The sequence below is a fragment of the Chinchilla lanigera genome, unplaced genomic scaffold (assembly GCF_000276665.1).
Source record: "Chinchilla lanigera isolate Chin_1 unplaced genomic scaffold, ChiLan1.0 scaffold00020, whole genome shotgun sequence".
NCBI lineage: Eukaryota > Metazoa > Chordata > Mammalia > Rodentia > Chinchillidae > Chinchilla > Chinchilla lanigera.
Window position 1 is genome coordinate 27,823,026 of NW_004955421.1, and position 12,365 is coordinate 27,835,390.

The window sequence follows — 12,365 nt, forward strand, 5'->3', positions numbered from 1 at the left end:
GAGGCCGGGCGGGCCGCGCGCTCAGGCGCGGCGAGAGGGAGCGCGGCCGCTGAGTCTCCGGGCTGCTCTGCGCCGCAGACCTCGCACTCAGGGCCCGTCGTCCGCAGGAGGAGGAGGAAGTGCTTGTGAAGTTCTCGGTGTCACGCTACTCTTCCGGCCGGTGTTTTGAAGGCTGGAAGATGGTACTTTGCCCCTAGATGTGCTTTTGTTTCTTGATGTAATTTGGTTTGCCCAGTGTTTGAAGTGAAAAATTAAAGTGAAGCCTGGAGAGGGTCATGAGTGTAATTTTGGATTATGAGAATAAGGGGAAAGGTCGAGTTGGGGAAAAGTAATTTTAAGAAAGCGAGTCTCATCGGACCTCAAAATCTGTTCTCCTGGGCCGTGTGTGCGTCTGTGCTGCGTGTGTGTCTATATTCATAATGCGTGTTAACATGTACATGGGTGTCGCGTGTGTTACACACACACAAACTCCTGGAGCCCTGCTGAATAACTACCAGGACACGAGCCCCTCCCGTCCTCCCGACAGGTACAGCCGTGGCAGCATTGCCATCCGTGACACGAGAGACTGCTTCCCAACAAGGAAGTCTTAAGGCCACGTGTATGTGTGCGAACCTGGGTTTTCCTCAACAAGGTGGTATTCTGTTCCCGATTACAGTAATATTCCCCGCTTCTAAGTACGCCAGGTTTTTTTTTTTCCTTTTTCAGTGAAGAACATTTTTAAAAACATCTTTTTTTTAGTTTATCATCTAACTTGAGTTTTGTGTATTCCAAGGTAGCTAAGAAACAAAAAATTCTCAAAGGATCCCTCATTGATTTTGTTCATGAGCAACATCTCAGGATTAATTTAAAAGGGGGGAAAATAGTGAAATAGGTGAAAGGCATGAAAAGAACTGGTTTGTCTCCCAGACTATGTCCTGCAGGCGGAGTTGTGGCCGCGAGCATTATTATCAAAACTATTAAGTTTGGAGTCTTAAACCTCTAAAAATAGATGAGGAAAGGCTGCCCTGAGCAGTCACACCCTCCTGTTTGTATGTCCCCGCCAGGACCGTAACAGCCCATTCCTTTCTGCTGAGTATTACTGAAATTCAAACTAAAACGCACTGTGAAGGGCATTTTTTTCATAGTAGTCGACTTGCCTTACAAGTTACACAAAAATGATTGTGGTTTTTTCCCTTAGAACCACAGTATTTAGTATTTCATCCCGTTCAAGTTTTTGTGAAATAATCTCAGAGATTCTTGATGGTCTTAACTGAAATAGGTGCTTGATCTTTTCATTCCAGTTCACGTTGAATTTGTTAAAGGGTTTATCAGTTTCCCTTTTGCAAAGTGAGATGCCATGTACAGTGTTTGATAATTGGAGGTCTTGGCAGAGCTAACATCTTACCCTATGATTTTATTGTGATAGGTAAATTTGACGGTATAGTAGTGTATTTGTTCTTACAGTGACATTTTTGAAGAATAAATTCAGTTTTACATATAAGCAACTTTGATTTTGACATGTACAGTATCACAATTATTCTTTTAAATTGTTATCTTTTCCTTCTATTTATTCATAATTTCTATTTATTCATAATTAGACTGTTACTCGTCATTTCTTATGCCCGTAATCTTCGTGATTGAAGCCCTGTGTTTTCTAAGAGCTTCAAAGGACAGTTGCTAGTGACCTAACCTGTATGTGTACATAACGTGTTAACAGAAAATCTAGTTTGCCAAGAGGCATTAGTTTCCTTGCCGCAGCTATGTGGTGTTACATTCGTAAAGGCCCTCTGGTTCAAGGTGATTTGAAGGACCATGTTTCAAAGCAAGAAATTATAATGAAGAGGAAGATGAATCTGAAATGCCCAGTTTTTTTTCAAGTGATACCTGTAAGTCACTCTATAAAATTTGTTTAATATTTAAAAACCAGAAAAAAATCTCCTTTGCTTTTAAGAAAGTGTACAAATGTGCAAGCTGGAGTCTTGGGCGCATGGCACCGCTTTGCAGGTGCCAGCGTGGAAGCACCCACTCCCGCTGTCCCCCTCCTCGGCCTCTCTTTGGCATTTGGTTCCCAGTGTGCGTACCTCACACAGTGATCAGGGGTTTTGGTCTCTTCTTTGTTCCTCGCTGCCGAAGTGCACATCCTTCTGTAATGCTGCTTGAGAAGGCACAGGAAAGAGACAGGTCTAAGGATGCTGCCTGCCAGGAACGCGCAGGGCCCTGCTGCCCACCGTGCTCTGTGCACTCTGACAGGCAGAGCCGCTGAGGGAGGCGGGAGCCAGGGCTTAGTGCTGAGCTGCGTCCTACACTTCCCCCTCTTGGGCTGTGCAAGCTGACTTTAATTATGTAGGACTCTGCTCAACTCTGGCAAGTAGCTCCCACAGTAGGATCGCCCATTTAGAACTGGCTTTCATGAAGATCTTAGTGGAACTGATAAATGAGGCCTGTGGACCCCTTAGCATTGACTTTTTCATTTAAAGAATCAAAGGAATGTAGTTCACTGGTAGAGTTCTAAACCATCGTGCATGAGGCCCTGGGTCCAGTTACCAGGCAGGGAGGAAATCAGTAGTTAATTCTTTTTAACCCCTGCAGCTCTGACTGGGGATTTGCCCTTCCAGAGAATTCAGTGGCAGTGTTTTTTTAAAGGTGATCTAAGAAATCAGTTCTTAGCCAGGTATGACGATATGCACCTATAATCCCAACACTCAAAGGCTGAGGCAGCTCAAACTGCAAGTTTGAGCCAATCCTGGGCAATTTGGATGCCATCTCAAAAAATTAAAAGGGCTAAGGATGTTCAGAGTGTGTTCAATCCTCAGTACTAAAAACAGTTTTTTAATGAGAAATAAGATACATATGACAAAAGTTTTATGAAGCAATGTGTATCTGCTGTGCCGATGTCTTCCAAATGATGATATTCAAAATGGGAGTATTGTTTCCCTCTGGGTGTATTCTATTCCTGTGACATGCAAGATCAATAAACTTTTTTTGCCCCTAAATTGCTCCCTTGGGTTTTTAAACTCACCCAGCAGTGGTGCTCTGGAGGAGCAGGGACCTTGTTTTCCTGCTGTCCTCTGCCATGGTCCCCAGCCAGGGCTGCTGGGGGGGAGGGGGAGGGGGAGGAGTTCAGAGGAGTTCACCTGAGAGGTGGGTGTTCTCACTGAGATGACAAGTTACCAAACAGGTTTTGTGTCTTCTCTTCACAAGACCTTTTCCCTGCTTTGAAATATGGGGAACAAGTGCCCATATCCTTTTCTAATCTCCTGCTTGGACAAGGCCTGCTTTCAAATATCTGAGAAAAGAGGACAGAATTGCAAGCTGCCACACTGGGAAGACTGGAACTCTGACTTTGGAATAGAGGGCCGGGCATATAGCTCAGTGGCACAGTGCCTGGCTTGGCAAGCGCAAGGTCCTGAGTCTGTACCTAGTACAAAAAAGAAAACATGGCCAGAACTCTTGTTCACCCATTGGCCTTCTACCTACCCTCTGGAGTCACCAGCTTTCTGAGGGATACAAGCTGGTGGATGGGAATCAGTCTCTGCAGGACAAGCCTGGGGCCATCCCACACTGTTCACATGGAGATGGTCCTTTGTGGGTGACAGCCGAAGTCCTCCAGAAGGTCCCATTATTCACAAAAATAGAGCAGAACTGCTGTGCGCATTCCAAATTCATTAACCATCAGAAATGACAATCACGCTGGTCACGGCAGCCCCGCTGTCCCTCCAGTTATTGTCCCAGGAGCGCTGGTGAGCCATGACACCCCTAGGAGCTGACATGTTCTTCGTAGGCTGGGTTCTTATCCTCCACACTACCTGAAAGCAGGGGAGATGATAATTTCCAGCAAAGGCCTAAGGAGCCAAAGGGCCTGGCCTGCCCCTCTGTGTGCTCCGGCCCAGGGGAAGAGAGCCCTGCCTCCAGTGGTGCTGGTCTCCTCCTAAAGTGCTTCACAGTTCCCCCGGGCCCTTCCACTTTGGGCTCTAGCGTGCAGAGCGAGGCAGTCTAGAGAGATCCTCACCTACCTCTTGGTTGAGTTTAATGCAGGTTTTCTGGACCCTCAAGGCTGCCTTAATTTTTTGTTTCCAGGCTGGCCTTGAACTCACTGTTAGACTAGGCAGGCCTCAAACTCACAGCGATCGCCCTGCCTCTGCCTTGTGAGTGCTGGGATTACAGGCGTGCGCCACCACCCCAGCCTGCCTTGAGTCTTAAAGCCAGTTGCTTCCTGACTGAGCTTGACGTTCAAGGTTCAGAGAGCATTCGTGAGGGCCTTGGGCCTCTCTTCTGGGTGCTGCAGGGCGGGCCAGCCGCTTCGCAGTGTGGGATGACATTCCCTCCATTTCATTCCCCTGCCTGTAATCAGCGCAGTGGCTGTGACTGTCCCACCCTACCTGGAAGTAAAAACTGACTTAGAAGCTGAGGCTAATGGAACTTAGACACTGACAAACAGGTCACACTTCATAAACTTTAACCTCAGAGTATCTGTGTATTAAGCAAAGCTGCCAAGGCTAGTAACCTAAGTTCCGGAAATACCTTTTAGGGGTGGGGCAGAATGAACAAGGAATCCATGTGCCAGGCAGGCTTGTGTGTGTGTGTGTGTGTGTGTGTGTGTGTGTGTGCGCGCGCGCGCGCGCGCGCGCGTGCTCATGCAAGCACATGCCTCTGTGTATACTTGAATGTGGGCATGTACTCTGTCCCGGGGACTGGTCTGATTTCAGTCCTTGGCACTTGCGCTGGGGCTAAGGATGTTTAGCCGGCCCATTGTTTATCACTGCGTGCACTGCCTTTGCGTGTCAGGAGGCCTGTGCTTGTTATCAGAGATGGTCTCTGGTCTCTCCGGCCTTTCGGAAACGGCCTAAGTCCTCATACAGGGAACACCGTTTCCAGGTTACTGACAGCAAGTTCCAGTGTGGATCTCCTTAGCTTTCAACTGGCCTCTCTGGCGATCTCCCCCCACACCCCTTTGTCTTTCCTTAGGACTGAACTCAGGGTCTTTCACCCGGAGCTACCTCCTGGCCTTCACCCTTTTTTATTCTTAGATAAGGTCTCACTGAGTCGCTGAACTGCCCACACTGGGGTGAGCCTCGTGTGCTGGGGTTACAGGCTTCGAAACTGTTTCTTAATCTGACAGTGTCCATTCTTTCAGCAGGCCTCTGTGACCTTTCCGTACGGCAGACACTGAGCGGTGCCAGGCATTGTCCGCGTTACTCTGTGACTGCCCGCGGTGGCCGCTCACCGACGGGCTCCGCCGTCAGGCTCTCGTGGGGGCCGCCACTGTCCCTGTGCTGGTGGCCTGGGCTGCAGACTGCTGCAGCACCCTCACTGGTGCTGCCCGCCCTGGGCCACAGCGGTTGGCTTCCAGCCTTCTCTCCTAAACGTGCAGGACTCTAACCAGAGAAGTGTGTTTGCCCTCTTGTTTCTCTTCTGCGGAGCTTTTCCTGCCTCCCACAGTCGCCTCCTGTTCTCTCCAGGGCACCTCCCTGATGGTCGTTCTTTTTCCATCACTACGGACCAGGGACTTGTGTGCAGAACAAGAAGGGACCACGGTGAAGACTGCGTCCTCTGGAAGCCAGACCTGGTGAAGAGCCCTGCAGAGAGCAGGGTGGGCGGCTGCTTTGAGCAAGGGAGGGCTGGCTGTGCCAGGCCCAAGCAGGCCCGCAGTGGGGGCCGGACCCTGGGGAGTCTGGAGCCCTGGCCCTCTGCCTGGGGCGTCCAGTTCAAGGCAGCTCCTTTGGCTCCCTCTGATTCCCTCCCTCCCCTCAGGACTTGGTTCTGTCTGGAACCTGGAATTGCCAGTTTCCACCACCCCACTCCTACGCACACTGCACACCGCAGCTAGCTGGGTTCTCAGGGCTTGCCCAGTCCCTCCTCGGCGGGCCTTTGAAGTCCTGGCTGTTACTGGAAAGGCAACCAGGCCGCCACAGAAAGTCTATAGACATGGCTCCGGCAGCAGCCTGCCTCAGCCTGGGCCTCCACACGGGCTCCCAGGCCGCAGGAGGAAGCTGAGGTGAGGAGGTTATTTCACCATTGTGAGTTCCTGGCCCCACCGCCTTGTGACGGAAATCCAGCGTACCTGGCGGTTGGTCGCCTGTCTTATCATACATTATTACAATTCTTCCGGGCCATGTCAGTGGCACTGCTGACATTTTTTACTTCATTCTGTAGAGATAGGGTGACTCCCAAAAAATAGAGTGTCTCCTTGTCTTGGGAGGGGCTATACTTCATCTAATAATGCTAGCATCTAAATTATTTTCTGTAAATTTCTTCTAGAAATGACTACCTTTATGCCAGTTTGACTACTTTATGCCGGAATGACTACTTTATGCCGTTCCCCTAGGCCAGACTAGGGGAGAAAACACCTCATTTTTTTCTTTTTCTTTTTTGAGACAGGGTCTCCCTGTGTATCCCAAGCTGCCTCAAGCTTGTAATTATTCTGCTTTAGCCTCCATCCGCTGGGGTTACTGGCATGTGCCTCTACATCCAACTTAATTCTTCCTTTAAAACTAAATTATTTTCTCAGTCATCTACCTCATACACTCTTGATTCCATGCAACTATTTGTTCTTAAACTCAGACCCACAGACTTTCAAAGTTATATGTTTTCTAGGTGTTCTACAAGATTTTAGGTTCCCCATGAAAACCTGCCACAATGTATAAGGAGTAGTGAATTGTATAAAAAAAGTGACTGGATATACTGAACCTGGAGTAGAAGAAGGGAGGGGATCTGAAAGTCACAAGGGCTGCCACGCTAGGTAACTCCAGTCACCCTCACACAGGTGGCGATTCAGGCACGTAATCCCACCGACTCCAGAGACGGAGGAAAATAATCACAATTTTCTTTTGCTTTTTTGTTTTTGTCTTTTTGAGACAGGGTCTCACTATGCAGTTCAGGCTGGCCTTGAGTTCACTTTGTAGCCCAGGCTGTTCTCAAATTCTCGATGATCCTCCTGCCTCAGCCTCCCAGGCGCTGGGATTATAGTCGTGCGCCACCACACCCAGCTGATAGTCACAAGTTTGAGGCTAGCCTGGGCAGTTGAGCAAGATCCTGTCTCAAAATTTAAAAAAAAAAAAAAAAAAAAGGCCAGCAGAGTCACTGGCTCAGTGGTAGAACACACCTGGGGTTCATGCCAGAATGGAAAAAAAAGTTAGATTTCAGTTCAGCACAGAGAACTGTGTAGTATGTAGACTGATAGGAATGGAAGAGCTGCTCGTGCACGTGCCCCCCCCACCCCCATGCAGGTGAGAAGAGAGGCCCCACCGATGCTCCGGGGGAGGCACTGTCCTGCGGCCAGCGTGGCCCTTCCGACCCCGAGCTCCGCCTGGGTCTGCGTGGATCAGGCCTTGTCATCACCCCACCTGCGTGTGAATGCCCGTCCCGCAGCTGTTCGCTGTGAGACTCGCCCTCTCAGCCTCTTCCTCTGAAAGAGTGGGTGGGCGTGCTTCCCTCACAGGGTCACAGGGCTCTAACTGGGGCCTCACTGTCGGGCCCTGCCTGTGCCCAGTTATACCTGCATCATCACCATCGCCACCCGCGTGCCACAGAGCCCTGGGAACCAGCAGGCTGAGTGGCAGCTACAGCCAGACAGCGCTCCGGCAGCCCACAGCGGTCCCCTGTCTGCGTGCAGCGGCGGGTGCTGGCTTCCTGCTTAGAGACACAGCAGACCGGTGTTAGGTTTCAATTCCACTGCGTATGGAGGAGCAGGGCTTGTCCACGTTCTAAAAATACGTGTTTATTTTCCTTCTCCGGGGCTGGCAGGGTCTGGCAGGGCCTGGCTTCCTGCTCAGAAACACACTGGAGGAAGCCACCCATATGAGCTCACACCTCCGCGTCTCCTTGCCTTGCCCACGGAGGACACAGCTCTTCCCAGGGCACATGGCCTCTCCCTGCACCTCCCTCCCAGGCCTCGTGTCCAGCCCCGCCCAGCCTGAACACTGGGGGGACTGTCCAGCCAGAGCGCCTGGGCCTTCAGGGCGGGCTGGAGGAAGCGCTTGTCTGAGGTGCGGGGCGAGCAGGCACCGGGCCTCAGACATGCTCCATACACAGCCCACGCTGGGCAGACGCAGCAGCCTGGGCCTGGACGAAGGCCACTCTGACCTCTCAGAGGCATGGCTGGGCCGGGGCCTTCAAGGCACTCCCAGTTCCACTGCCGGACGGCAAGAGGCCCTCCTGGGACAGGAGCGCTCCCTTGCCGCACTTGCTCCTTGTCTGCTCCTAGCTTGTCCTTTCTCATCCCATCCTGCTGTAGTGGACTGATAACTGGTGGTCAGCTTGTAACCCCCAGCGGACCTGAGTAAGCGTGGTGCTGGGTGTGGGAGGCCCCCCGGGGGACTGTTGCCAGCAGCATAAGAGGCAGGCCTGGAGAAGAAGAAAAAAGGCTTTAGGGAGCAGACAAAAGCTGTTGGAGGGGGCTGGGAATTTAGCTCAGCGGCAAAGCGCCTGCCTGGCAAGGTCGTGAGTTCAGTTCCCAGTACCGGAGAAAAACCAAAAAAAAAAAAGCTGTTGGAGCCGGTAGAAGCTGTAAGGAGTTGTTGGTTGTTTTGGAAGAGCTCGTCATGCTGGCTTTCCGATGAACTTTGCTGTTTTCATCTTCCAAGGAGCTCGGGGCCTTGCTGGCACTGAGAATAGCTTCAGTTCACTCTGGGGGAGCTCTGGTCCTCACTCTGAGCATCGCTTACTGGCTCTGGAGGGGAACATGGTGCACTGCCGGCCTCCTGAAGAAGCTTGCTGCATTGGCTTTCCTGATGGGAACTCAGCAGTCTTCACCACTGGAGGAGCTTGGGACCTCACTGTTCCTGAGGATGGCTGTGGTACTTTTCAGGGGAGCTCTGGTTCTTACTTTGCACGTTGCTTCCCGGCTCCAGTGCAGATCCCTCAGCCTGCTAGCACGGACTTTCTAGCTTCCACCACTGACCTTTGGGCCTTCCCAGTGCAGATCCATGAAACAGGCCTGCATGAGATATTGTTATGGGTCTAGGCCTCCAGGCGGACTCGTGCGAGGCATTGCTATGAGCTCTAGACTTATGCTGTGGACTTACGCAGGACATTATCATGGGATCCAGGCCCTCAGCTAGATTCTTGGTCTATAGTATGTGGACAGATTTCCTGCACTCTTTTGTATAGCATTCTTTGGGTGACTGTTATAAACAATCATATAAAATATGTGTCCTGTATTATATTGTCTCCCCTTGCAAAATACCCCCCAAACCAGTACACCTGCCCGATCCTGTTTTGCTTCCAGAAGCAAACAGTGGCCTCTGCCACCTTCCCTGCTAGAAGCATCTCCTTCAGTCTCCACAGCCCGCTCCAGCCAGACCTGTCCCGGCTTTTCCAGAACTCGGTGATGTTGGAATCAGCTTCCGGCCACCTGCAGCCTCTGAGAAAAGGAAACGTTCGACAGGGAGACCTTGGTGTGTGCGCTTAGCCAGGGGCGAGACTGAGAAGATTAAGTGAGAGCACAGACACATAAACTTGTGAAAACTTCCAGACCAGTGCCGTCTAGGCAGGGTCTCACAGTGTAAGCTCCTGACAGGCAGAATAAACATCATCAGGGAATTCGTTAAGAGATAGAAATGAACAGACTCTCTCAGACCTAAGGGATCAGAAACTCTGGAGGTGGAAGCCAGGGTAGGGCTTTTAACAAGTCCTGGTGTGACTCATACACAGGACCAGCAAGCAGAAGGCAGACCCCTCTTCCAAGCTGCAAGGAGGAGAAGCACCTCAGGTGCAGAAAGGGTGCTGGGCTGCAGTAGCCTTGAGCAGGTGCCCTGCTGATAGCACCAGCACCTTGTGTGGCATCCGGCAACACGGAAGATGCTCTGTAAATAGCTCTCAAACAGCAGTTCTGGGAACACTCTGTTACTCCCACAGTTTAGAAAGAAGAAGCTGGCTTGGGGGCGGGGACAACAGACTGGGGCCCCTTGCTTGATCCTGACTTCAGTGCTGTCAGGGAGATGGTCAGTGGGGACCTCAACTAGGCAGGGCCAGGCCGCACTTCCTGCGTCTCCAGTAGGTGCCTTCTGGGTCTCCCTGGACTGGACCGAAAGGTTCCATGCTGGCTATGGGCAGGCCTTCCTGGATTCACCCAGCTCTGAGCACCGATTATGTGCTTTCCTAGCCACCGAGAACACGGTGGTGGGGCAGGACACCCATCCCCTCCAAGCTCGCAGCCCAGGTGACAAGACAGACAGGTAGATGAGCTGAGTCTGAGAAGAGGTGGAATACGGGGCAATTTGGACAGAGGTCAGAGAAGGAGGCCAAGGTGAGACCTAAGGGACACACAGGCGTTCACGGAACTGAGAGGCCAGCAGATTGTGCGCCAGGATGGGGGCACAGCCCTGTGGGGTTGCACAGCAAGTGAGGCGGTGAAGCAGGGCGGGAGGAGCGCATGCATGAGGGCTGTCAGTCTCCCCGGTCGCAGATAAAACACTGCACCAAAGGGTGTGGGAGCTCAGAGGAAGAGGTGTGGGCCTTCTTGCAGCCTGGAAATCATTCAACAAACACTTGGGTGCCATTCTACATACCAGGGATACAGTAAACACAACCCAAACAAAGCAAAGCCCTGTTCTTGGGTTGATATTCTAGTGGTGAAGGCAGAGAATAATGGTGCTGCAGGGAGTTAAGCAGAAGGCACAGCTGCGATTCCTGACCAGGGCAGAACGGGTGGAGCCAAGGACGTGGAGGACCAGTGTCAGCACCCCGTAATGAGGAGTGAGGAATGTGCCAGCTCACCCCACAGTCACTGCGCTCAGGGCTCTGCGGCTTCAGCCTGATGTTCCAACATCCAGGTGTGCAATCAAAGCAAGGGAAAATGGCCAAGCTTCAGGACAGGAAGGAACAACACAAAAAAGACAAAAACAGAACTATGCCAGTTACTGTACTATACCTTGAATATTTTATCCCCCTTCCCACTGTTCTCGGGCATTGAACCCAGGACCTTCGTACCGAGCTACATCCCCAGGCCAATCCCCCCATCCTTTTTTTAAAATTTTGAGACAGGTCTCACTAAGTTACCCAGATTAGGCCCAAACTGTGATGCTCCTGCCTTAACCCCCCAGAGTGCTGGCGTTGTAGGTGTGCACCACTGCACCAGGCCTGTACTACACCTGTTAGACAAAACTCTCCCCGAGTAGGGTCCTCTGCTGTGCGTGCTGCATTACGTCACGTTACACCGCCTCGTGCCTGACGCATAACCCACACCTAATGTTTGTGGAGCTGAGCTAAGGCTTCTGTAGCTGAGAGCAGGGAGCCCTCTGTGTTTGGCTTGGCCTTCAGCACCTGAGGCCTATGCCCCGAGAGGCTCGTTTCCAAAGCTGGTTCTCAAGAGTCCCAGATCTGGTCCAGACGGGAACAGAGGGAAGTGGTAAGGATGGGGCCAGTCGGGCTGCTTGTGGGCCAGGCTCATAACACGTAATGGGAGACCGAGTCGCAGACACCAGCCACACCGGCTGGCCCTCTGATGACAGCGCGCTCGGTGGGTGCGCCTCCCGCCAGGCCCACAGCCTTCGCCGGCATCACCACAAGGGCGTCCTAGCCAGATACCAGCTTGGGAGGGGCCTCAAACCTGACCCGCCATGGACGCACACTGCACTCTGCGTCTCTGCAAAGTGTGTCCCCGAGAGCAACGCCTGGGGGAAGCTGTGTCCAGGAACATGAAACCCGGGCTCGGCCCGCCACTGACCGCCCAGCGGCTGGCCTGAGCCACCTCCCACCTCTGTGTGTGGCTGGACCAGCCAGGAGGGAGGAGGCCGTCCTGCGGCGCAGCTCACCATGATGCTAGCGGCTTACAGTTTAAACGTCTGTTCTACTTACGCTTCGTAGGCCAGGCAGCCCTCTCCCTCACATGGCTGCACTAGCAAGGGCCCGTGGTTTGAGCGAGTCCCCCAACATCCACGCGTCCGAAACTTCATCCCAAGGGAGGTGGCGCTGGGTGGGGCCTGGCGAGAGATGCTGAGGCCCGGGCTCCCTCAGAAGGGGTTGACATCAGTGTCACGACTGTGGCTGGTTACAGAAACAAGTTTGGCCCCTTCGCCGCTCTCCACATGCTCTTGCCACGTGACACCACGCACCATGCTGACTCAGCAAGAAGGCCCTCGACGGGGGCAGCTCCCGGATCCGGGCTTCCCGGCCTCCAGAACTGAGTCAGAAAACGTCTACTGATGACAGTTTCCTAGTCAGTGGTGTTTTGTTATAGCAGCAAATAACAGGCTACGACACAGGGCCCCCAGTGTCCCTGCGACAGGGATGGGAGAGGGACTGGGGTGTCTCCTAGGAGATACACACACACACACACACACACACACACACACACATACACATGCATGCTGGGAGCTGCTTAAGCTGGAAAATAATTACACGTGCAGGATGAAGCCAGCCTAAAAACACGGGAACTCCTCAGAGTA

The 12,365-nt window shown here is 52.3% G+C and overlaps 1 protein-coding gene across 1 annotated transcript in view; it reads left to right on the forward strand.

The window, feature by feature from the left end:
• Window positions 1–100, forward strand: part of Proser2 (proline and serine rich 2) — a gene marked incomplete at its 5' end in the record, with an annotated part of 13,516 nt that extends 13,416 nt beyond the window's left edge. Inside the window, 1 exon segment of the mRNA XM_013513651.1 lies at window positions 1–100.
• Between the last annotated feature and the right edge of the window lie 12,265 nt (window positions 101–12,365).